Source organism: Lissotriton helveticus, chromosome 12, assembly GCF_964261635.1.
Source record: "Lissotriton helveticus chromosome 12, aLisHel1.1, whole genome shotgun sequence".
Classification (NCBI taxonomy): domain Eukaryota; kingdom Metazoa; phylum Chordata; class Amphibia; order Caudata; family Salamandridae; genus Lissotriton; species Lissotriton helveticus.
The window spans coordinates 474,532,954-474,560,262 of record NC_136073.1 but is presented as its reverse complement, the minus strand read 5'-3'; the positions used below and the strand labels follow the sequence as shown (position 1 = coordinate 474,560,262).

At 46.0% G+C, this 27,309-nt stretch overlaps 1 protein-coding gene across 1 annotated transcript in view; it reads left to right on the top strand.

The window, feature by feature from the left end:
• The window catches only part of C12H19orf12 (chromosome 12 C19orf12 homolog), a 95,249-nt gene that overhangs the window by 55,458 nt on the left and 12,482 nt on the right, over positions 1-27,309 (top strand). The window lies entirely within an intron of this gene.

Genomic DNA, 27,309 nt, shown 5'->3' with positions numbered 1-27,309 from the left:
GGGTGTTGTTTGTAAAGAATAATGTCATCAGCGTAGAGAGTGGTTAGAAGTAGTTTGTAAAGAATAATGTCATCAGCGTAGAGAGTGGTTAGAAGTAGGCCTATCTTAAATTGCAGGTTCCTGTGAAGATGCCGTTCCTGCAAGTGGGGCACTAGTGGGTCCAGCACAATCACAAACAGTATAGGGGATAGCGGACATCCCTGCTGTGTTCCCTGGGTGGGAAATAGAGGCCATGTCAGTGTCCCTTTAACGTGAATGCCTACTGTGGGCTCCGTATATAGCAGTTTAATAAATGCAGTGAATCCAAGTGAGTGCCCCATCCTTCACAGTGTTGCTTGTTAAAACAGCCATTTCAGGAAATCAAATGCTGTTTCAGCATCCAGCAGCGCTGCAAACACCAGTACAGTGGGTGAAATTCTATGGAGTACGGCAAAGAGCATACGCAGTTCCATACCCGTGGATTTATGAGGGACAAACTCGGATTGAGCTGGTGATATCATTTGGTCTAGTAATGGAGAGATTCTGGTGGCTATTATTTTGGCCACGATTTTACTATCTACATTCAACAGTGAGAGCACGTGATCGGAACTGCAATGCAACGGGTCTTTACCCATCTTGGGGAACAGTATTATGGCTGCTTTGTGAAGATAAGTCTCTAAATGTACAGGGCAAGTAGGTGCTTATGTGCCTGTAAAAACAGCATGAGAAGCCATCAAGACCTGCCGCCTTCGTCCCGTTCATGGCATCTATGGCCTGGATTATTTCTTCTTCTTCTGTAAGCAGTTCTCTAAGGAATTGTTGGTGTGCCGAATCAAGCCATACCAATGCTACTTCATCTAAATAACTGTTATTATGTGATGCGTTAGCGGCGACCCGTGTCGTGTATAGGTCAGTGTAGTTGGTATTTTGTCTTGAATGACAATAGTGTCCGCAATGTAGGTGCCATCTGGCCACTTGAGAGCAGCAATTTAAGACTAGCCCCTAGGAGGCTGCAGCAATCTTGTAAGTGTTAGTCTCTGCCTCTCTCCTTCCTCGTATCTACAGGCCACTGCGTATTTTCCTGAGTAAAGCGCCTCGTGCTCTGCTGCCTCATGAAACTCTGCCAATAAAGCAGCATGTTGTTTTAACGAGGTCGATTGGTTCTGGGATGCTGGGGCCTGGTCTGCCTCCAATAATTGCTTTTCTATGTGGAATACTGTATGCCAGAGCTCTTTAAGGATTCCTGCATGCTTAAATATACAAATCCCTCTTATGTATGCCTTGAAGACCTCCAACAGTATAGCCCAGGAGGTTGTTAATCCCAAAATACTCTAGTATTTCCTTATGCAGTTCCGATCGGAATAAGTAGTCATGGAGAGCCGTCTCGGTAAATCTCCAATGCCGCTCCATCCCTCCCACTCTGGGAATAAGAAGCTGCAGGATTAAGAGTCAATCCATTGTGTCAGATTAGGTGCTAGAAACCAGTAATCCAGGAGAGTCCTGTCATGTTGCGCTGAATAATGTGTGTATACCGCCTGTGTGTGATGCTGGTGGTGCCATGCATCCATTAAACAATGTTTCCCTCAATTCTGCCAGTGCCCATGTAGATCTTGGCCTAGTGTCCGAGGTGTTCGCTGTACTATCCTGCCGTGGTTGCAGTAGCAGATTAAGAGCACGCCCCCATGCCTTCATGGTCCATCTCCATTCGGTTTATTTGGGCCACTAGGTCAATATAAAACTCTGGGCTGTCAGTATTTGGGGCATAGACATTAACTACAAGCATAGTGTACCCTAATAGGCAGCCTTTAACCAGCAGGTAGCGGCCCTCCGCATTCCTGTCATCTGGAAGGGAACACGCTTATGGACCAATATGAAGACCCCCCCTGCGTACGTACTGTACGCCGCTAAGTAACAACGGGGACCCCATGCCGCAGCAAAGGTGGTGGGCGATGTAGGGTATAGATGTGTTACTTGCAAAAAGGCGATTTCTACTTGGTGCCTCTGTAGGTAATACAACACATGTTTGCCCTTACGTGTGTTATTAAGCCCACATATGTTCCAAGTCGCTAGTGTAAGATCTGCATAGTGGCAGGTCTTGCCGTCAACAGTCATTGTTGTACTACGGAATATGGGATGGACAGTGATAATAACAATTGTGTGGAACCAACAACATTCTGATCAACAATTGAGTGCAAGTCATTCTCTAACTATGAATCCGTCCCCCACCCACCCCTGTTTCTAATACTACTAAGAAATTCTATTCCCAATAATGTATGGTATATATGGAAACTTTAGAACCATAAGATAACATTTTAACAATGAGGTGCGTACACATTTGAGGAGCAGCAACGCCACGCCGACTCTCCACCAACTGCAAGAAAAAAACATTGGTAATGCAGGGTATTACATGCCATACGCTATGCCATTTAGCCTCAGCTGGTACTACGATGAATCCTGCCGTTTTATGATCCGTCATGGTGCACCCCTATAGTGCTGCCTCTGGGCCTGGCGATGGATTGATGATCAGCTTGCAGATGAAAGGACCACACTAACCCCGCAGTTGGTGTTTGGAGGCGATCGATCCGGGATATCGGTTGGCGCGACCCCTGTGCTGTAGGAAATGTTTGGCAGAACTCCTGTACTGCTGTCGGGTTGTCGTAAATACGTGACCTGATGTTGATCTCTACTTTTAAGCATGCTAGATATAACATCCTGTATTTAAGGCTCAAGTTACGGAACGGAGCTTTAACTCTAGTGTATTTGAGACTGGCATCCTGGACCATGGTTGTAAAGTCCGGGTCAAGGGAGATTGAGGACTCTTGCCCAGTAATTGGGCATTTTTCTCTTGCTAAGCGCAGTGCTGTGTCCTTGAAGTTTAGAAGCCGGGCAATAGGCAGGCAGGAATGGAGCATCCCAGTACGATGAGCTCTATCAGCCACAATTGTGGGTGTGAAGGAATCTGGACCAAACAAGTCTGTCGGGAGTTGTTCCACAAATCCATCAAGGCTGCCCGTGTTTGTGGATTCAGGAATGCCCAAAATGTGGATATTGTTGTGTAGGAAAGTAGAATCTGCTTCTTATGGTTAACACTGTTTGCTAAATGTGATACTGTTTTTGACTAGTCAGACTGGGATACTGCTAATCAGGACCCCAGTCTATCTACTTTCTTCCTAAACCGTTGTATTATGTACTTGGGTACACTCCAGATTGGATACTGAGGTACCCTTGTCAGTCCTAGTATACGGTACCCATGTACATAGGGCATAGGTACCCCAGAGGCCTCCATGGGCTAAATCATGCATTATGCCAGCCATTAGAGCCCATGCAAAATGGAATTACAGGCCTGTCATTGCAGCCTGTGTAAGATGGTGCATACACCACTTACTTAAGATATAGGTCTACTATATCTAAGGGTCACTACACTTAAAACCTGTAAGTCACCCCTATAGCAGGCCTTAACAATCCTTAAGGCAGGGTGCTTGGTTCTAAGTGAGAGGGTGCCACTGCATGAGCAGGACATCCCTGCAGTCTACAGAGTCCATTCTCCCGGGTTGTTTATGCAGCAGCCATTTATGACATATAGAGTGGCATTATGCGACTGCGTGATAACCAACTCTTAAAAGGGCTGAAAGTATCCCTTTCGTGTTTGGTGTCAAACATTGTGGAATCATACCCCCACACTGGTAACCTGTGTGGGAGGTATGATTCCACCCCTTAGAAGCGAGCTTCGTTGGTTCCCTGGTGTTCCCGGTACCAGTCTTCTAGTCCCGGGCAGCACAAAATATTTGCTGCCGACCAAAGACACAGTTTTCCCCTTTTCCTGCTGCTGAGCCAAGCTCGAGCAGGGGAAGGTAGAACAATAGGCATCCGGTCGCAGTGAGGTGTGACCACCTCCCAGACATGATTTAGTGTATTAGGGCTGGGTGGGTGCGCTTGCCAGCGACAAAGTCTGCATGAGGAGCACATTTGGTGTCCCTGTGCATAGTCCATTTCAAACCAGTCCTGGGAGCCTTTGGCTCCTGCTCTGGCACGAAACTGGACAAAGGACATGGGAGTAACCTCCCCTCTGTCCTGATCCTCCCCTAGGAGGGTCCCCTAAATCTGTCCGACCCTTTTTCCGTGGGTACAAAAGGGTTTACCTGGCTGTAGGACCCTAGATTCGACGTGGACAAGATTCTGAACCAGAAACCACTGAGCTTCGACCTTCTGGACATTCTGGACTTTGTTTGTGTCCGACTTAGTCTCCCTCTCAGTCTGAAGCATCATCTGTGCCCGTGCACCATACAGGCTCCGTGCAGGACCTGTGGAGCATCAAGGACAACCAATGAGATCTCCCTTGGAGTGAAGGAGTCAGTTCTCTGCATCTGCAGGCACCACATCACGGCTGACCGGTTTTCTGCTCCTGAGCTCCTATGGACTCCGAAGGCTCCAGTAACACAGGAGGTGGGTTCCAAGTTTGAGGCCAGAATCCCTCGTGAGGGCTGCAATACCCGTCCCCCTGTGCACTGCGTTCATTTGCAAAGTGCATATGCTTGTTGGCGTTTCCTGGCCAAGTGCATTCGGTTCCTAGTAGCCCCAACCTCTGGCACAATTTCCTACCAAGAACTCCGGCCTCCTTCCACCGAGTGCTTTGTGGGCTGCTGTTTGGTGAAACCGATTGAGGTCCGCTCGCAACTCCTGTGCCTCAGGCCTGTGAGTCCACTTGAGGGTCAACTTTGCTTGCCTGCCTGGACTCCCCCCTGGTTTGGTGAGTCTTCTGGACCTTGCAGGTCCGAACGGTAGCGGGGGTTGCCGTTGCCACGACTTGTTGGTGCTCCCGCCGGCCACCGATCTCTACGCACTCAACATCCTTCATGGGACAGCTCGTATACAGGCCCTGGTCGTTCTTGACGTCTCCTGGTGCCCGTGGCTGCAAAGTCAAGAACCCCCTTAACGCGCCTGAAGCACCCGACATCGGTGGGCATTCGTCTACCGAGCCCCTGGTCACTCCTGAGTGGCCCAGACTCTGTTCCCTTTCCTTTCAGGTACTCTTTGACAAGAATCCACCTTTGGATTCCAACGGTCACTTTTCTTCCTTCCAGCAGTGGCTTTTCTTCAAAGACCTCCACGGAGATTGACAGCGGTTTCCTACGTCACTCAAGACCTATGCACCCAGCTCCCCTGGGATAGGTAACTCTGGTACTACGGTATCCATGGGTGGGGGTGGCTCTCCAACCTCCTAACTTCCATGGGGTTTCTTTGACGTCTACTGTGAAGGGTCCTTAAACTTTAAAACTTCAACCGCCACTTCCCCGTAGAATTGTACGGAGCACTCATCGTGTTCCCAAAGTGCACCCGTCCTCCGTGAGGTCCCTACTTACTCACCTTGCATGGTTCCTTGGGGTCCCAGCGATTCTACATCCTCTACATGCTGTCTTGACTCGAGTCATGCTTCTTATACCACTATTTTAGTATATGGTTTGCTCCCCCCTGGGGCCACTGTGTATTAGTGCTATTTACTATTGATTCTGTGCTACAGTATTGTGTGCTTCGTGTAGAAGATACTGTCTCATACTAGAGCGTGTTCTATTAATAAATACATATTTTTAGAACTACTGTATGGTTCTCCTTTCATTTAACCAATACTATAAAGGTTGCATTCTGGTAAAACAAGCTGCTTAACATTCCTTCAAGACTAAGCCTGAAGGCTGCTCTCCACAGCTACCACTTGGATGGCTATCTTTGACCTCTTAAATCACCATAAGGGTTGTTTGGACTGGTAGGGGGTGCCTACTTTAATTAGTGGACAGCATACACCAGGCCAACTTCTTGCATGTTGCGTCTGCTTCTCGCTTCCAAATGTTCATTTGCATCGGTTTTTATCCGTTTTTTTCATTCGTTTTAGCCATTTGGTAGTCTGTGCTGAACCGTCCTCCAGATCAGAAATCCTGCCTTTGCTGGGTCCAGTGTCCCTCATGCTGGTCCAGGCGTGCCCCCATTGAGTCTAGATGTTAATCCAGTGCATCAAAACGAGTGTCCAGGGCTTTGAAGCCTGCTCTCCGCTCTTTGATGAGGGCCTCGGCCCCTGCCAGTGTTGCAATGTGAGCATCTGTCTTGTTTTCTGCCTCTGCCATTTCGGGTCCAGGTCCCTCCCCAGTACGTTTTGACCTTTCAAAAGTCAGTCTGCGCGGTTTCAGGTCCGCAGGGACCATTCCTGTCAAAGAACAGTATTGCGGCTATACTAGCACGTCTGGTCAGTTATGAAGGGGCAGCAGTGCATCTCGTTGTTGCCTGGTGCAACGGATCCATTGCTGTAGTCCTCCCAGATTTCCACTCTGCGTCCCATCTGTCCCACACAAAGACGAGGCAGAGGCTCACGCAAACCAGGGAGCAGCACAGGGGAAATTCGAAGGAGGAGGCCTTATGGAGCCGGGCAGACCCACCTCGACCCAGCAACAGTCCTTCGGCTCACCTGCAGCCCCTGTCAATGCGGGGCCTCTGCTGGTGCGGCGTGCCCGCCTTTCCTGGCTCGAGGCATCTGCAGCATCGTCTCCGGCACACCCGGGGTCATCCTTGCCGCAGCTTTCGCTGAAGCATGATCCGTCAGGGCTCGCTTCCTCCAGCAGTGCACGTTGGTAGCAGCGCCTTCCAGCTCTTGGGTGCTCCACAGGTTCCCACAGGAGCGTTTTGGTCTATCTGCACTGCCGCTGCTCGCCCCATGTAGGTGGCCTCTCCACTTTTTAGTGTGCCACACCGCATCGTGGGTTCATCACTGTAGGCCTCTGCGGCCCTTCTCCTTCACATATACAAATGTGGGTTGCATCGCAATATCTATTGTCCTTTTTTCCCCCCAACTGGGCTACGCGTTGATTCCGTTGCCTACAGTACCGGTTCCCCTTTGTAGATATTTCCTGTAGCCCTGGGCATGACTAGTGTTGTGGGGAGAACAACCGAGCTACGCAGCCACCTTGGTCCGCAGCTTGGTCAGGCTCCCCCTGTAAGGATATACTTAACATTAAACTTTGACATGTCCTACTTTTAAATACCATGCACCCTGCTCGGAGAGCAATAAGGCTTATTTAGGGGTTCCTTATAATTATTTAGTGGATGCTTTAGAAGTATGTCAAAAAGGGGTCAGTTTGACAGGCTGAGTTTGCACTTTTACCTGTATGTACAACAGGGTTATTGCTGGCAGACCTGCAGCCATGCTTGCATTGTCACTGCAGTGGGTGGCACAGTGAGTACTGCAGCCCACTCATGACATGTAACGTACAGGCCCTGTGTGCACAGTGGGTGCTACGTACTAGGGACATTTAAATATACTTCATGTTAAATCTGCTAAAAAGGAGAATACCAATTTTACCATATTGCAAGGGGGATCACAAGCACTTTATCTCTGGTTAGCAGGTGTAAATTACATTTGAATTTGTGATTTCCTTAGTGCGATTCACATGGATTTCTAACGTACGTATATGTTGCCCCAAAGGACCTATCTTGAACTTTACTAGTGTAAAGGGAGGGCTTAGGAGTCACTTGTAGTCCCGCTATATAGTTCTGGGACAATCTAAGAATTTTAATCATGTCCTAATCTGGAAACAGTTAACATTGCAGCAATCATATCAGTTTTGGAGGGACCTAGGCTGGCTTTCTTAGCCAGTTTGATTAATGTGGTGTATTTCCACGTAATACAGCTTTAAAATATGTATTTTTCTTTTAATAGGATTATTTTTTATATTTTTAGCCTTTTTAGTGATCCACAACAGGTAATTAGTTTCTAGCAAAGCTGCTTCAACAATTCCAGAACATAAATTTTCAATCGATGCCCCTTCCTGTAATCTCGCATCTTGGATGGGCCTCGGATGTTCCAATGCTGCCCAGAGCCCGACAAAACCTAGGACCGGCCCGGCATCCTTGTCCTTGTCCACCTTAACACCGGGTGTACATACTGCAGGGAGGGCGGAGACTCGGAAAAACTAGTTTGTATTCTGTTGCTCTTCAACCCCCATTCACTGTGTTTAGCTCTAGAATGGGGTTTTTGGTGCTTCAGGGTAATAGTGCCATGTAGGGAGTGCTGGTCTGGGAGTTCAGGCCCGTTGATAGCCACATTGGGTCGGGGCAGAGTTAAAGTATCCTTAACGTATCCTTTGACATGCAAACTCAGGGGGGCCCTGACTGACTGCAAGACTGACCTAGAGTACTCCCTCCTCCACCTATTACTGGTACACAAATAAAAGTTGGGGAAGTTCCCGAGTGGGACATGAGCGTAACTCACGATTACTGCCCAAAACTTTGCTTTCAGCGTCTATCTATGTATGGTTCTCAGAAGGCAACCCATCCCTAAATTCAATCACCAATGCATGGTTTCCAAGTCTACTTTAGCAAGAGAATCGCACGTTTCAGACAAAAACTTTCTGAAAGAAATTGAACCTACTTTTATTTTAGGTCCATAGTTACTTTGAAAGCTGTACGGTTTAACTGTATTTTATTTTTTTGTGTTAACCATAGCTTTAGCATTTTCATGATCGTTTTCGAGATCACTTAGTTTGTAATACTTAGGCAACCTCAAGTATCTGCCTGTATCAGGAGACATTACCGGAGTCCCTAGTCAGTTCAGATAAGATAAGCGATTTCAGAATACAAACCGTGAAAATTGCTACACCATTAAATGGGCCTAGGCTTGATGGGGCATTCCTGGAAGTCCAGAGTCTATTCTTAATCTTTAGCCTTTGTTTTTTATTCACAGGAAAGTTATCACTTCCAGAGTTTGTTTTTCAGTTTCTTGGAGTTGGCTTTATGCCCTTTAAGACAGTGGGGCGAATAATTATTCAGGCCTATATTCCATACTTGCCAGATTCAGGCAGGAGACTACCGATCTTTGAAGCCAGACATGGCTTTCTTTTAGGTGTCGCCCGCCTAAAATTGCCTCTGTTAAAATATGTAAATGAGGAAAATAAATTGCTATTGTTATTATTATTATTTTTCTTTTTCCCAAAAGCTCCGACTTCCTAGTTTGAAAATCTTGACGTATATGTATACTTTGAGCAAGACCAAAAATTCTCTTTAGCCGAAGCCTTAAAAAAAACTGCAAAAATACCATCTCTTGCACACTTTCCTTATGCCCCACATACTAAACTATTGGAAATGTAAAATAAAAAGATGTTTTTAACTGTTTCTAGTTCTTAGTTGCATATAGTGCATTGTCGTAATATTGTGTTCCCATGATTTATATTAAACTTGTGTGAGTCAGCAATGCCATTACGCTAATATTGGGTGGGACAGAACAGGTTTTCTGACAGTGACTATGTACATACGTTCGGTGTTAGAACATGCTCCTGCTTTAAACCGTTAGCAACCATGATTGTACATGTAGATTCATACTTCTGGCGAACTAGGTCTCTAATTCAGTTATTTAAATGCAGAAGTGTAACAAAAGCGTGTAAATCTAAGGTAGTTCCACATTTTGGACCCCAAAGTAACTCCATCAAAGTATATGATAATATAGGTTTAATTGTACTTTTACAAGAGTGATGCAGGTGGCTTGTAGTATTTGGGCATCCTGTTTTTATATTTGTTAAATAATAAAAAAAAAATGGAAAAAGGTCTGTCACAGATTCTACTTTCTTGCTCTGGCACAACAGTTATATAGACCAGTTTTTATTCAAAATACGGACCGAGGGGCCACATGCGGTCCTCCTGACCTTTACATGTGGCACCGGTAAACGGAAGCACTGGGCTGCTGTTCACGCCACACAGCACCAACAGTGAGAAACATTTTAAATAAACGGGTAAGCCTTTATTTACAGCTTAACGATCATAAATGAAGTAACTAAGGTGTCCTGCACCTCTTAACTTAAGGAACACCTTCATTTTTAAAGGACTCTTGCAACACACATATAAAAACGATAACGTCTCTTCAAAAGTGTATTTCATTAACATGCAGAAGCGTTTCTCCTTAGTACACCAGATAATACCAGTACATTGCGATTAAATGATAGTTTGCAAACATGGATTTAGAAACATTAATGCTCCCCCCCCCCACACACACACACACACACCTTGACAACAATGCAAATAGTGAACTAAGAGGAAAGTCCGGTATGTTCATCGACTGAATGCCCTTGGTTGCTATCATACATGTACAACATTGTAGTTTATCAAAATAAACACAACATATGGTTTTCTACAGCACACATCCTGAAGTCATGTATTTCAAGGTGCCCTTATATGTGATAATCAATGAAATGGAGGTAAAGTGAAATAAAACTGTTGCGTAGGATCACACAATTTGGTCAAGTATGGAAGCCACGATTAATGCCAGGTTTTCTGATTTCACAAATTGCGATTCAGCTTTTATATGTATATGCTTCCCCTATGCCCACTTTGCGTTCTCCACCCATCTGCCACCCTGCTGGCATCATTGCGGCCCTCGGTTTCACAACAGGCCAAACATTTTGGCCGCCTGGAAAATGTTTGTGTGTGCTCATGTTATAGACTATACACTAGCAGGACATTTGCTCCATATTTATCCCCTATTTTTGCCTTTAACTGAGACAAAAGCCGTGCGCAGACAAGGGTCCTTAATTCAGGAAGGTAAACTTACACTTTTGGTGTAAGTTTACAAATGTTTTGCAATTCAAAAACTACGAGTGTAGTTTTATGTGTAGTATCTTTGACTGTGGTGAACTCGGCACATTAAAACATAGGACAATCTCTGCAGTCGTAAAGATACTACATGTAAAACTGCACTCTTCGTTTGTGAATAGCAAAAAAAAACCAGTAAATTTGAACCAAAAGCGTAAGTTCACCTTTGTGTATTACGTCCTAGGGGACTTACCTTTGCAGCATAGGTGGTAGGGACGAGAGGTAGGAGGATCAACAGTTACAACCCAACCCTTCAAGCCTTTAACATTTACAATTGTAAATGCCTAATTTGTGCAATGTAATTGTTGCCTTACAAAATGCATAGCGATCTGAACGTGAGCAGTGTGAGACAGTAACACTTCATTGCCTTTCCCATCACTGCTTGAAAAGTCGAATTTGCAGGCAAACACACGACTTCTGGCTTATGATTTGAAACATATGACCTTCAGATGGCAACAGCCTTCCCCTGATTGGCTTTCTGTAGCCTAATCTATTTTTTATTTGACAATAATCCATGTACTACAGATGAAAGTCTCAGGATATTTTGAGACAAGATTCCTCTTGCTGTTGAAAAACGACTTGAATTTGGGATCTCCTAAATAACCGTGACCTCTCAAAGTCCAGTCCAGTACAGTGATACTTGTTCACCCTGCCAGACCACGTGCATCACTATTCCTTTTTCGTTGTTGTAACCTTTTCGCTTGACAACAACTGATCAACCCTGTTTCTTCAGACAAATTAGTGGGCAATATTTCTGGAAGACCCACTTCTTTAAAATTAAACTCTGATTCTGATCTACGGCAGGTGAGTAACTGCTACCAAGATAATCCTTATAGTGCGGTTCACATATTACCATGCTTAATTCTTTTGACCTATTTACCTGAGACTCTGATCTAGTTGATTCATGGAATGGCTAAAGATGCCTGTAGACGTTGAAGGCCAAGAATATGCTCTTGTGTTTTACAAAATTCAGTTTGGAGTAGGCATTTTACCACTTCTGGGCCAATCGACCCCAAATAGCTGCACAAAGATCGGTGAGCCGATTTGTTTCTGAAATGTCTTTCGAGTGTCGACAATGGAACAAATGAATGATCTATTTGTCTAATGATCCAGGGTTCTCCAACCAGTAGCTCGTGAGCTAACTCTGAGTGCAGCCCAGCTTAATAAATTAGAAAGATTTTGCTTGGTTGAATTAATATACATATAAAGAAATTTAAATTATACTGCATTAATTATATTAGAAGCTGTTAATGTGTTTTATTGAACATAAGTAGCTCTCAATACAGAAAAGGTTGGAGACCCCTGGGTGGGATTGGAGTGTCCTAGTGTTATTGGACTGTGAAAGTCAAGATGCTTCATAACCGTATATATTCATTTGACCAAAGAGTTCTAGTTCATTCTTTCTCCCATCCAATCCCCCCAATCCCTATATTCGCTTTTTGAACTTTTTATTTTTGGGGAGAAACACATGGTAATTGGTTTTAAAACAAAGTGTTCAAATGGGTGTTGATTGAATAGTGATAGCAAGTGTCAGTGTGTCAAAAAAGGTTTTTTTAGAAAGAAAAAAAAGTTTGTTTTGTTACACGTTGCTTTCTTTGGCCTATCGAATCATTTTTTATAAACCAATTTGTTTTCAGTTTTAAACAAGGTATTGACAAAGTAATACAATACAGCATGTTAGGAAAAGCCTTTGTCAAATAGCATGTTATGGATTATTACATTAAGGAGACCCATATTTGCCAAAGTACCCCCAATGTTGTACTTGCAGGGGCAAACCCAGGTATTGTGCGGAGACTCCAATTTGGCACACCTATTCATTGCCCTCCGGTACTTAAACACTGGAGGTGCAGTTGAGGACTTCCAATATTAGGCGATAGCCCTTTTATCCTCGTAAGCACCAATACCCACCAGAGTCTGCTCACCCTATTTTGCCACTGAGATCTTCAAATATCCCCAAAAGAGCAGCATGTGGTGTCATAGAACAGGTCCAGACCACATACAAATTAGCCTCTTCTGACCTACTTCGCAAACTGTAGCGAGCTGTCTTTGGAACGCAATCTTATCAAGGTGAAGTAATTAGTATGTAAGTAATAATGTTGTATTCGTCTTATTCTGGAAAAAGATGAATGTTTCTTCTGGTGCTGTCCTGGCATCCTTACAGTTACTTTAGTCTAGAGGTCCCACTCAACCCTCCTACTTGTCCTTGAGACTGGTAAATATATCTGGTGCATTCATTACAATGATTTATATATTCATGAGATGACACTCCCACCCATTGGGCCATGGGGCCACTTGTCTCTTGCAGGTTATACTCCAGCATATCAAGTAGTTCTGTTTTGATTATCGGCATGGGCAAGTGAGCATTTGTAAAATTGAAATTTCAGTAGGCTTTAATAAAAATCTTTTTTTAACAAAAAGATTGTGAGTTTCTTTAAGTTGGAGGAAGGTAGACAAGTATGTTTCTTCAAATAGTACTTTGAAAGGGGAGTTGACCTTTCTAGGTAAATATCCTATTCATTTTTTTAAGCAAAATATCTGTGTTGCTAAACGGATTAAAGACAAATGCAACTTCTAGAGTTGTGGTAAGAAGTACTGGATTCTGTCTGTTTTTCCACAAAGCCTCCACTTCAGCAATGGAGATTGTTTAGTTGTTATTGGAGACTACATTTTCTGATGGCTAGGCTCTTTTATCTGGTTTCGTCACCAATATTCCAGAAACCGCAAATAACAATCGTCTCTCAACTGTAGTGGAAGTATTGGGATTGCTGAGGATTCTGACTGTACAGTTTTAGCTCGTAGATTCATACGCGTTTCCTTTCTATAATTTAGAAGAATTTATGAAAGTTTTTAAAGCATTACCACACTAAGCAAATAAAGTGATTGTGAGAGGGCAAAGTCTTCCAGGCACGCTCATTATCAGGAATTTCCTTTATAATCGCACAGTAACTGGCCAGTCTTCCTCCCCTTTCTTTTCCCCATTCAATTCCCATCTCTACTTGTCATTGAGTCTGGAAGTAGTGACTCAAGGTGGAATGACCATTTATGTTGCAGGACTACATGTGAGTAGAGTCGGTTTATAAACATTGTAGGCTTACACTGACTCCCGTACAATGCTTATCTGCTACAATTGACCTATTCCTTTTATCAAATTTAGTTCAGTGTATAGGCGCACTGTCAAAATATTTTAGTTACTTTTTCATGTTTTAGGTGTTTTTAAAAAAAAATCCTCTAGGAACCTAAAGTGCGTATAATTCAAATGAGAGAATGGCAGCACATGCTGTGGCATTGTTGATACATGAAAAAGATTAGCGGCATAATAATATTACCTCTATATTTATCCTTGTAAAGCCCTAATCTTCTAGTCTAGGGGTTGAAATGTGTTGGCTGTACTGCTAGATTCTTAAATCTTGCAAAATCATGGGTGATAAATAATCCAGCTGTCTCCAAAAAGCTTAAAAGTAAATTTTTAACATGGAAATCTTCCCAGACACATAGGATTCTTGAAATGTTAGTGTATTTTACCATCACAATCCTGTATATGCTAAAAAATGCTGAAAAATAATGGAGCAATTTAATTTATGAATAGCTTGTTCGAGGCATGTGGGCTGCTAAATTCATATCTGTAGCATAGATCGCCGCCTAGTGTTGGGTCCGGATGATTGCACATTGTTGTCCTGGAAGAGTCTTCGAAGTATCACGAGATAGGTGGCTCCTCCCCTGGACTACAGTGCGCATGGGCATCGACTCCATCCCCAGATTGTTTTTTTCCTCCATTGGGTTCGGATGTGATTTCGACGTCTCCTGTTCGGAATCGTAAAAGTACTTTATCAAGGCCAAAAGGCCTTCTTGGCACCGTCTGTATTGTTCGCGTTCGGTCCCGTCTATCTTCCAGCTCGTAGAGTCGGATATCCGGGGGGTCGTGAGACTCTTCGGTGATCGGGGCCTAGTCGACGCAGCAAGACTTCGACGGCATGGAGCGGAGTCCATTCAAGAAATGTCCCGTGTGTGGATCCAAGTACCCACACATCGACGTCCATCCTGTGTGCAACAAGTGCCTGTCGCCGGACCACGACGAGGCCAACTGTATGGCCTGTTCCAGATTTCGATCAAAAAGACGATCAAGCTTCAGCGCGTGGCGCGCCTTGAGGCCCAGCGATCGGCTCCAGCACCGGTGGACATCTTTGACGACCCCGCGGAAGACGAGCAAGTGCGTCACCTGCAGATTTCCCCTACCCCGGTGGAGGTCGAGTCCGAAGACGGAGCTGACGACCACAGTCCCGACATTGAAGAAATCGTCGAAGGTAGGGGACGACGACGAAGCATATGGGGCCATGGAAGATAGCTCGGAGGAAGAGCTATGCCCCATTCGTACTTCTTACAAAGGCTCAGGTCACGGGATCGCCACGCGGCCTTACCCACGACCTTACACCTCGATCCACGGCCCCGCCTTCCAGCTCAGCTACGGACACTTCCGCGGAGCCGCCATTACTGAAAACAAAACCGAAACCCTCGGTACCGGTGAAAACAAAGATGGCCGACACGCCATCGAAACCGAAGACGTCCGCTCCGGTGCCGACGCCGTCGTCTTCGGGGGCCCCCAAACAGGCGCAAGCTGCCGACCAGGCTAAGGTACCGAAGGTGGTTAAGGAGCCAAGCTCGAAGAAGCCCATCGGTCCGGAGTCTACCAAGGGAGACAAGCCGACGCCCAAGAAGACTGCCGAGCCTGCATCGGGAAAGTCTGTCGCGCCGAAGACCAAGGGGCCCGTTGACGCAAAGTCGGTGAAGGCCGCTGAGCCGAGGTCTGGGGCCGTGACCCCTAACGGTAAACCGATCGATCCGAAGCCATCGGCATCGACGTCTACGGTAGTGGACAGTGATCGAAGCGCACCAGTCACGAGTGCTCCTCGACCGGACAAACACAAGTCAGCCACGCTCTGGTCTTCCCCAGGGGGCGGACCACGGACATCAGTCGGATCGACGAAACCATCCGCTTCCTTTACGAAGCAGGTCTCGGACTCCCTCAAGCGCCTTAAGGACAAGGCTTCGGCATCGGAACCGAAGACTCCTTCCGCACCGAAGCTAACAGACGCACCGAAGACCACATCGGCACCGCTCGTCTACACATTGCCACCTAAGGTGGCGCCGAAGGCCTTTGCACCGCGGTCGGTGCCCAAGGACACCGTGTCGACGTCCACTCCACCGGCTGGGACCGTGGGTCCTCGACACCCTTTGGTTGAAGAACGGTCGGAGCATTTCATCGATGCCGACACCGGCAAACTCACGCTATACAAGAGGAAGATTACTTCACAACCTTTGCAGTCCTTTACCATTCCTCTGAAACGTAAAAAGCCTGCAGCAGACACCCCAGTTCTGGTGGAGCAGATTCTTCCTCAGCATAGGCGGAGTGCAACACCTTCACCCACATACTCAAATGGGGATGGAGGGGACCAAGATGAGGAGTACAACTTCCCTGCTCATACAGAGCCTGATGAGCAGCATGAATCATGGATGGATACTGGTGATCAAGGGGACCAGCAGACGGTCCAGGATCCACAGGTCTATAACGTAAAGCCGTCCCCACTGAGGACTCTGCGGCATTTAATGCCTTAATCGAAAGGGCAGCTACAAACCATAAGGTGGAGATGCATGCTGACCCCGTGGAAGTGGACTTCCTTTTTGACACTTTCTCTACTGCTGAAAAAACTGTCAAGACTCTCCCAATGTTGAAAGGGGTCCTTAAGCATGCGGCGGACATTTTCAAGGAACCCACAAGATCCCGGGTGGTAAACCCACGCATTGAGAAGAAATACAGACCGGCACCCGGCGACCCCACTTACAAACGGGGCCAGTTGCCTTTGGACTCTTTGGTGGTATCTAATGCCCGCAAGAGGGCAAACTCCCAAACGACGGGTGAAGCTCCTCCCCCAGACAAAGAGTCAAAAGTGCTGGAGGCATCTGGGAAGCGGGTAGCAGCTCAGGCGGCCAACATATGGCGCATCTCAAACACGCAAGCTCTGTTGGCCAGATACGATAGGGCGCACTACGACACCCTAGAGCAGCTGTTACAACACCTCCCAGACCAGTTTAAAGAGGGAGCTGAAATGCTTATTCAGGAGGGGAAGCTCATCTCCAACACTGCTATAAAGTGTGCACTAGATGTTGCGGACACAGCAGCGAGAGCGATCAACACTAGTGTGCTGCTGAGACGTCAGGCATGGCTCCGCATCTCGGGATTCAAGCCAGAGATACAAACTACTATCCTCAACCAACCCGTTAATCCAGACAGGTTGTTTGGCCCAGAGGTGGACACCACCCTAGAGAAGATCAAAAAAGATACCGAGACTGCCAAGTCCATGGGAGCTATCCAGTCACAACAATTTCGAGGGAACACTTTTCGTCGCTCAGGCAATCGAGGTGTTAACAGAGGGCACATGTCGCAGCAGACGCCATTCAATAAAAGTGGTGCGCAATCCTCCTACAGCAAGCAGGGCAGAGGTGGATACAGAGGAAACAGTGCCAAGGGTAGAGGCAGAGGCAACAACAGTTCCCGTTCCTCTGCCGCCAACAAACAGTGACTCCCTGTCACTGCCCCCCGACCATCCAACACCTGTCGGGGGGAGACTCCAAAAGTTCCTGACCGTCTGGAAGTCCATCACCACATACAGGTGGGTCAGGAAACTTATCCAGTTCGGCTATTGTTTAGAACTGACATCCACCCCACCACCCATGCCCCCAAAACACCGTCCTATGTCGGCAGAGCACTTGCACTTATTGCAGCAGGAGGTTCTAGTGATGCTGCAAAAAGGTGCAATAGAGCTCGTGCCGGTGGAGGAGGAAGGCACAGGGGTTTATTCCCTGTACTTCTTAATCCCAAAAAAGGACGGCTCACTCAGACCGATTCTAGACCTACGCCCCTTAAACCAGTACATTCTTTCAGAACACTTCCACATGTTGACACTGCAGCAGGTTCTTCCCTTGTTACAACAGGGAGACTTCCTCGCAACCTTGGACCTCAAGGATGCTTACTTTCACATACCACTCCACCCCTTCCACTGAAAGTACCTCAGGTTCACCATCCAAAACAGGCATTACCAGTTCAAGGTACTCCCCTTCGGAGTGACCACTGCTCCCAGAGTGTTCACAAAATGTCTGGAGACAGTGGCGGCACACCTTCGGAGACAGAGTATACATGTCTACCCTTATCTGGACGACTGGCTCGTGCAGGCAAAGTCAGCCCAGCAGTGCGCCGCAGACATGTCCCACACCATTCACCTCCTTCACAGTCTAGGATTTACACTGAACTACCCGAAGTCACGCCTTCAGCCAGCCCATGTGCGGCAGTATTTAGGCGCGATGATCAATACTCTGGCTGCCACAGCTCAGCCAAACCCAGCGAGGATTGACAACATCCAGGCGCTGATCCAAAAGTTCAGACCACAACACTCACTCCCAGCGAGAGTGTTCATGCAGTTGATAGGCATGATGGCCTCCTGCATCTTCATAGTCCCGCACGCGAGACTCCATATGCGTCCGCTCCACGAATGCTTAGCGCATCAGTGGACTCAGGCTCAAGGACAACTAAACGACCTAGTGTTGGTGACGGGTCAGGCATACAGCTCTCTGCATTGGTGGAATCCACACAACCTTTTCAAGGGCCGACCGTTCCAGGAGCCTGTGCCACAGATTACACTAACAACGGACGCATCTCTCCTGGGATGGGGGGCTCATGTGCTCCACTATACGGTGCAGGGAGGGACTATGAACAACGCAACAAAGGAAGATGCACATCAACTACTTGGAGCTGACTGCAATCTTCATGGCACTCAAGTCCTTCAAAGTACATCTGTGCAACAAAGTTGTGTTGATCCGGACGGACAACATGACAGCCATGTACTACATTCAAAAGCAGGGAGGTACGCACTCTCCACAGTTGTCTCATCTGGCTCAGAGCATGTGGAAGTGGGCCATTCAGAGGAACATCTTCCTCATGGCGGAACACCTCCCGGGCACGGACAATCAGATGGCGGATCTGCTCAGCAGGTACAGCCACCAGATGCACGAGTGGGAGTTACATCCATCAGTACTCCGCCCGTACTTCCAGCAGTGGGGTCATCCAGAGATAGACCTGTTTGCCACGGAGGAAAACGCAAAATGCCAAAGCTTTGCCGCCAGGTTCCCTCACCCACTATCGCAGGGCAATGCGATATGGATGAACTGGTCAGGCAGATTTGCGTACGCTTTTCCCCCAGCGCCTCTCATTCCGCTGGTGGCAAGAAAGCTCAAGCAACACTCGCTGACGCTCATCCTAGTTGCTCCAACGTGGGCGCGACAACCGTGGTACACCACGTTCCTCGAACTCTCCGTGGTACCGCATCAAAGGCTGCACCTCACACCCCGGCTCTTGACGCAGAACCGTGGAGACATTCAGCACCCGGATCCGCAGCAGCTCAATCTGGCGATCTGGCTCCTGAGGTCTTAGAGTTTGGCTTCCTTAATTTGCCCCCTGAATGCATGGACATCATCCGTGAGGCAAGGAAGCCCACTACCAGAGCTTGCTATGCAGCAAAATGGAAGCGGTTTGTCATCTACTGTACCGAGCACGCTATCAACCCGCTCGATGCCTCCATTCCTAATATCATCTGCTATCTGTTGCATCTTTACAAATGCAATCTAGCATACGCTTCCATTAGGATACACTTATCCGCCATAGCGGCTTATCTCCAAAACAGGCAGCATCTCTCTGTCTTCAGAGTGCCTGCCATTAAAGCATTCCTGGAAGGGCTGAAGCGGGTCATCCCTCCCAGGACCCCGCCAGCTCCTGTGTGGAACCTCAATGTGGTGCTCACCAGATTGATGGGTCCCCCATTTGAACCTCTGCATTCATGTGAGCTTCAGTTCCTCACATGGAAAGTGGCTTTTCACATTGCCATAACGTCTCTGAGACGTGTTAGTGAGCTACAGGCGCTCACCATCCAAGAGCCATTTATACAAATTCATTCAAACAGGGTGGTGCTGCGCACTAACCCCAAATTTCTCCCTAAGGTGGTGTCGCAGTTTCATGTCAATCAAACTATCGAACTGCCCGCATTCTTTCCCAACCCAGAAACGGTAGCAGAAAGGATGCTCCATACGCTTGATGTTAAAAGAGCGTTTATGTACTACATTGACAGAACACAACCTTTTAGAAAGACACAGCAACTCTTTGTTGCCTTCGCAGCCCAGTACAAAGGCAACCCCATTTCCAAAGCAGGAATAGCCAGGTGGATCGTTAAGTGTATTCAGATTTGCTATCAGAAGGCTAAGCGCACTTTAACGGTCCCCCCCCAGGGCACACTCCACACGCAAGTTGGGGGCCTCCATGGCATTCCTGGGTAACATTCCTTTGGAATACATTTGTAGGGCAGCCACATGGTCTACACCACATACGTTTACCAAACATTACTGTGTAGATGTGCATTCCAAACAGCAGGCAGCTGTAGGACAGGCTGTTCTTAAAACACTTTTTCAGACTTCTGCAGCTGGCACGGGCGGCCGCCGTTAATGGAGGGACTGCTATGTATTCTATGCTACAGATATGAATTTAGCAGCCCACATGCCTCGAACTGAATATGCTACTTACCAGTATGCATCTGTTCTTGGCATGTAGGGCTGCTAACATTCATATCGCCCGCCCTCCTCCCCGGCGCCCGTAGCGGGTGCAGACTTTTATTACATTTTATCTCTAGCATGGCCATCACTTTCACTGTTAAACTCCATCTTTGCCACAATGGCTAAAAACAATCTGGGGATGGAGTCGATGCCCATGTGCACTGTAGTCCAGGGGAGGAGCCACCTATCTCGTGATACTTCGAAGACTCTTCCAGGACAACAATGTGCAATCATCCGGACCCAACACTAGGCGGCGATCTATGCTACAGATATGAATGTTAGCAGCCCTACATGCCAAGAACAGATGCATACTGGTAAGTAGCATATTCATTACCAGCTGTCTTGAAACTTACTTTCCTTATGTATAACATTCATGCCATACTAGTGAAAGTTAAATTTTATGAGCATGTAGCTGCACTTAACATTTACCAGATAACAAAATAAAAGCGGGTACACACTGATAAAAAGGGAAGAAAACAAACATGCAATGGTTTCAGAGAATGAAAGCTTTACATATGAAGGGGGCTCTGTCTATATTGACAATAAGATCAATGGGCAACTAAAACCGAAAGGAATTTGGACTTTAAAAAATACGTTGAGGTAGCTTCAATTACTGCAGTCTGTTTCACAGAGGATTCCGGGCATTAATGTTCAGTTGTTCTGCAGTGGGTTGGAAAGATGATGCATCCTTGCATTGCAAAACAGCTCTTCTTGCAGCATATTCAAGATTTAGTCCATTTGGTGCTCTCTTGCCCTGGCCTATGATCAAGTAGAAGAGTCTCCTTTTTTAAATGATACCTCCACTTAGAGGACGATCAGAATAACATCTTCCGTACCTTTTTGTCTGAATTGGAGGTTTTAAGTTTACGGCTATGTAACCTGGGCCCTTCTCACAGGGCGGGACATCTTCTTGATCCAATTTTGTCTAATCTCAGATATGATTGCAGTATTCCTGCGTCTCGGTTAGACTGGTCCGACCATTTTTTAATCTCATTTAATATGCAGTGTCCTACATCTAGGGTAGTAGCTTCTGTGACTAACTCAGGTAATTTCAGACTCTGGGATAAGCTGAACATGGAGTCTCTTAACACTCTCCTGGTCACTAGCATACCTGACACCACTTTATCGGTGCTCTCATTAAATGTTTCTGTTTCGGACTGGCTAACCACAGCCATTAATACTTGTTTGCCCCTTGTGTCAAAACGTAGTTTCACACATCATCCTCCTGCCCCATGGTTTACAAACTACCTCAAAATAACCAAGTCTTAAGTGTAAAGCTCTAGAGAAAAGATGGAGGAGATCGTACTCTCCTACTCGCAAAGATGCTTACAAAGCTGCTCTCAAAAGTTATCACTTAGACTGCAAAATGGCACGCACCTCTTATGTTGCACTCAGGCATCAAACCGTCCCCGGGCCTTATTTTCTGCAGTAAAGAAGCTAGCTGGTTTCGATACTACCACCCCTTCCCCTGTTCTTGACGAAAGTCAATGCAATAATATCTCTGACTTCTTTATCCAGAAGGTTGAACTCATTCACAGGTCACTTTTGGCTTCTCCCTCCTTGTACAGTATGACTTCTCCATCTGACCTGATGAATTGCAGTACTTCCAATTTGACAGCTAAACTTTACTCCTGGGATCCTTTTGATGCGACGTCTTTTCAAAACTGCTTAAATAGCATCAAGTCTGGCTCTCCACTCTACCCTTTGCCCATTATTATCCTACGCCAGCTCTCTTTAACATCTAAAGGCGTTGTTATAGAACTTCTCAATGCCTCGATGCGGAAGGCTTCGGTTCCCCCCGAGTGGAAGCGGGCCATGGTCATCCCTTGACCGAAAAAGGTAGGAGCAGATTCTTCTGTACTATCGAATTTCAGGCCTATATCTCTGCTCCCTATATTTTCCAAAATTTTGGAAAAATATATTTATACACAACTGACTGAACACAAAGAAAAAGTGGGTGATCTCCATTACTCTCAATCCGGGTTCAGAGCCAATTTCGCTACCGAAACTGCTCTGCTTGGGGTCACTGAGAAGTTGCGCCAACATCTAGACCGAGGGGAAACAGCGGCACTCATTCTATTAGACCTGGGTGCCGCATTTAATACCGTGTCACATAACATCTTGCTTAATGCCCTCAGGTCACTTGGGCTCGATAGCATCGCCTTATCTTGGTTTGCCTCATTTCTCAGTGGTCGCACCTTTCAGGTCTTTTCTGCCAAGTCATCATTTAAGAACTGCGCATCAGCACACGGAGTCCCACAGGGGTCCATTTTAAGCCCCTTGCTTTTTAACATCTACGTTAGACCCCTGGCTAAAATCGTGGAGGAGGCAGGATTATCCCTCTATTCGTATTCTGATAATATGCAGATTGTTTTTTCATTGTCCACCACCAAAGACGCTACTACATCTGCCCTTAAGTGTGGCCTACGGCAAGTGACAGAGTGGATGCGCCTCAATTTATTGAAGTTGAATGGGGACAAGACGGAGGTTGTTATCCTAGGTAAGCATAAGTACCTATGGGGCCCTCACCATTGGCCTCACAAAATGGGTCCCTTTCCCGTTCCTGTCACTCATGTCCGCAATCTGGGCTTCATCATTGATGAAAATCTTTCCATGAGACAACAGGCGGCTAATATGGCGGCCATCTGCTCTACGATCTTGAGATGGCTTCATTAGATCATCTGGATGCTCCCTGTCTCTACCCAACGTACGGTAGTCCAGGCACTTATCACCTCTCGCCTCGAGTACGGCAACGTTCTTTACTTGGTAGTTGTCAAACGGTACTGAGAAAGTTACAGGTAGTGCAGAACTCTGCAGCACACCTTCTCTGCCAAGTTCCCAGACAGGCTTCCATCTCGCCTTATCTTCGTGACCTCCACTGGCTACGAATCGATCAAAGAATTAAATTTAAAACTTTGTGCTACATCTTTAAAATCAAACAAGGGGTTGCACCACCGTATCTGCAAGATCTCATCCATCCCTACATTCCTTCTCGTTCCCTGCGCTCTACAGCTCATGGGGACTTTGTTATCCCCAGATTCGAATGAACAAGAATGGGAGGTTGCTCCTTCTCTTGTCTCGGCCCCAAAATCTGGAATTCTCTTCCTGTGTCTTTGAAAAATGACTCGTCTTATCTGAGCTTTCGAAGAAGTCTTAAAACGTGGCTTTTTAGCAGTAAATGTGCTTTTAACCTATCGCTGTCTAGCAACTTGTGTGCTAGGCGCCCGGAAACCCTTTTTGGGTATCTGCACGCATTATAAATTTAATTTAATAATAATATATCAAGTAGAATGATGTTTAGTGTTCACTGTCGAATGTTATAAGACAATGCTGCTCCATCACAGACCGTGCTAAGCGAGACTGCTTTAACCCCTTCGAAGCTGATGACGGCCCCCAGCCGTCATGCATCACAGGGGTCGTGTGCTGATGACGGCTGGGGGCCGTCATAAACCCGCCCACTTCGTAAAACGCCGCACAGGCGCAGAATCGCGGCCGCGCCCAAGGGGTTAATCCTTCTTTGATGAGCCTGCAGTTCCTGATGGCAATGTTTTATGTATAAAGTATTGTAAGAGGCACTAAAAAATGGCCAACCAGATCTGGCTCCGATTAGGCACTCTGTTGCAGGCTCAACACCACATTGCAGCTTGTCATGAAGTGTCTGATATCAAATAGTAACTTTTTTGGGTAATCTCCCTTTAGTATTCATTGTTTTTATCAATGAGGGTTAGATGGCATTACAGAAGGGATTTTTCTTGTATCTGAGGTGGTCTCTAGCTAGAGCTTCGTATTTAAATGCTTGGGTGTTAAACTCACACTAAAGTAAGAAAGTTGATCTAGATTGGTTCTTCAGCAACCCACTACGATACCGTGCAGGGATTTTGAGGAAAACTAGCCATTCAGCTGTGGTTTGTATATCCCAAGGGGTTATTACACTAGGGCCCTCCTTGGAATGCAGCCAAATTAGGACTTTGCTCTGTAGTATATACCTGGGTCTGTCAATTCATGGGTGTCTGGACGTTGGCGATTAATATGTTGTATTTTATTGAATCATCTGATGTGGAAATGTTTTTCTGTTTTTTTGTGTATTTTCACTGCACCCAAAAATCTTTTTGAGTAAATGGGGGACCTTTTAAATAAATTCTAGTAAAAATACTGTTGGTATAGGTTTCCTGCAGTATCGCCTGTGGGTTTTTAGCATCGCATTTGTAATCTTCTTCCTTTGAGATTCTTGTTTCCCCTCTCCATTTAAGGTTTCACAGTTTGGTAGGGATGAAGGAATTGCATTCAGTGAACGCTTCTGACTAGAGCTTCTCATTGGATTGACCTCCCAGATGACGTTGGGTGTGCATTGATGTATTTTCTGTCTGTTTCTACACTCTGGAGTGTAATAATAGTGTAATTATAATTGAGAACCCAATATTTAAAGTTTTCGGTGTTTTCGGTTTCACAAAGTATAGGCAGTATTTTTTTTGGCTTAGCCCTGGATACATCTTATCAGGTAAGTGGGCTTCCTGCATATTTTGTGCTCCTGTAGCTTAACAGAAGGTTAGGCAACAGACCCTTGGAGTCCATGTTTTAGTCCTGAGAACAAGTGGGAGCAGGCCCAGCCCTTGGAGTTCTACTTACAGGCTTCAATGGGAGGCACAGCCCTTCTTCTTTCTTCTATAGGTGCACTAGTGTTCTGAAGAGTTTTCTCAGGCCTAGCACTAGCCTGTGGGTGGCTTGTGCTCTCTCCCCACCACCAATCGGGGAAAGTTCCCAAGGGTAGCCCTACCTACCCCTTGTGACCTACTGTAAACTATCCCACACCACCCTTCTCTAACTAAAATCAAGATGGCAGAACCTTTCCTCTTATGAGCTGAGCTATTGTGCCTAACCTAGAGCTGTGCTCGGGAAATTAGCAACCCCTTCTCTGTTATCCCGCAAAACTGTTTCATGGGGCAGCTACTCCCCACTGTGATTGGTACTCCGTTGGCCAGAAGGACAAATGTAGGGGGTAGTCCCAGGTGTTAGACTGCCTATGACAGGATAGGCCTGTTTGAAAATAATTATATTTCCGGACGCCACCCAGATGGTAATCCTATCAGTGGGAAGGAACACCTCCCCACACCCTAGGCATTTGTCTCAGCTCGGTGGGCAAGTTCACACTTTATCAAGAAGCTATTCAGCTTCGTCGTGGCAGTTGAATCCCTGTCTCTTATGGGGTCCTTAATTTTCTTAGGGTTATGTAGCTTTTGTCAAAATGTAAGATTCCCCCCCTTTGTTAAATGTTCACACCTATATTTAAATTATGTTAATAGTGTCGAACTGTGAAAAGATAAATAATGGAGGATAGAGCAACATACTCTACTTCTATTTTCCATCAAAATGTTTTGGTGCTTGAATATTGCTTCTTTGGTGGATGGAAACGTCCTCAGGACAGCAGGCACCTGACATCAAATATTGCAGAACCTCCATGTTCATACGGCATTCTATGCATTCTATGCAAGCACAATCTGGGAGTCCCAAAACAAGCTTCCTGTTCTCACCGAAGAAAGCAAGTGCAATCTTCCATTCTCAGCAGAACAGGGCAGGCAAGTAAAAGCTTTCATCGCTTACAGAACATGCACAGTTAAGCATGAGTGACATGTAGGTTATAGACCGGTCTCTGGAAAGGGTGCTTAACACATAGAGTGGAATCTATAGGTAGGTAAGTGAGTAAATATGGAGTTCTGATACCATTTTCACTTAGTTGAAATTCCACTTGAACATCCTGAAAGGTTCAAGATTTTCACCTATTGTGAAGTAGCAGTTAAATCGAAGGTAATTGTTATTTGGAATTGGATCAGCCTGGTCTCAGCCTAAGTACCAATGTTGTGTACCGGCACAAGGATGGCAACCTCTTCTGTTTTTGGCACTGCACCTGTTAACCATGTTGAGAGCTGCCAGTGGTGTCCATATTCACTAATTGAAGGTGGTGCATGATTGGTGAATCTTTTTGTACTTCACTTAATTTTTGCTTTTTTTTTTTTAGAAGACTTGCTTCGCTTTACTGTACCTTATACGCAATTACTGGGACAAGGATAAGGAATGTAGCGATAATGCACAAGTTGTTTATTAGTAGTCTTCATTATCCTCAGTTCTGGTAGTATTCGCCACAGTCATTCAATTGAAAGCTGAACTTCATTCAACTTGGTATGTTCAGAAAGTAGTTTGGGTGCGGAATCCCTTTATTACATCCAGCCGATGGGCAGAGTTGTCCTTTAATTCCGGTTTCTGACTCCTCTCTGAGGTGGAGACACCTAATGACTAAAGACTGTGACGAGGGCAAGTAGGACTAAACTAAGGTTAATGAAGATCACCAGTAAGTAATGGGCCATTCCTAGTGCTGTGGTGCTTCTTAAAGATCTTTGTTAAATACTGCTCCCCATGAGATAAATAGTACGCACAAACAGTGTTCTGTGAGCAAGCAAGTTAAACTAGGGGAGGAATGTGCTTGATTTGTAAATGCATTATTGCTGGTGCCCAAAGCTCTGCTTAGCTTCTGGCTATTGAATGCCGTGCTCCAAATACCAATACTGCGAAGACGAGAAACCACTACGGGCCTCTTTAATTCACTGCGGGGGCACTCCCTCCCCCTTATTTCACTCATGCATGTCCCTGCCTTTTCTTCTTTTGTTATAGTTTTCTCGGCCTCTTCCCTTCCCCTTTGATTCTTTTTAAATCTTTTGTGCTCCCTAGAAATATTGGATGAGAGAAATTAAGCGCCGTCCCCATAAATGAGTGTCTGCGCCCCCACCAGCTCAAATCAAGCACTGGAGGGAGGGAGCATTTCCCAGTTTTAAGCTTCACCTCTCCATGTTGGGTTCTGTTTATAACCAGCATATTACACTGCAGCACCTGTCTATATACTATGTGGTGTATATTTGTGAGTACATTTTATCTTCAGATCATTTTATGCTTTTTATTGCTTTGGTTGTTCTCATGATCTTTGTAACGTTCATAAAAAATGAATGTAATTTGAAATCACTTAACTTGAGCAAATGGTGGGGTGTCTAGCAGCTTTTATTTTTGGTTTGATCT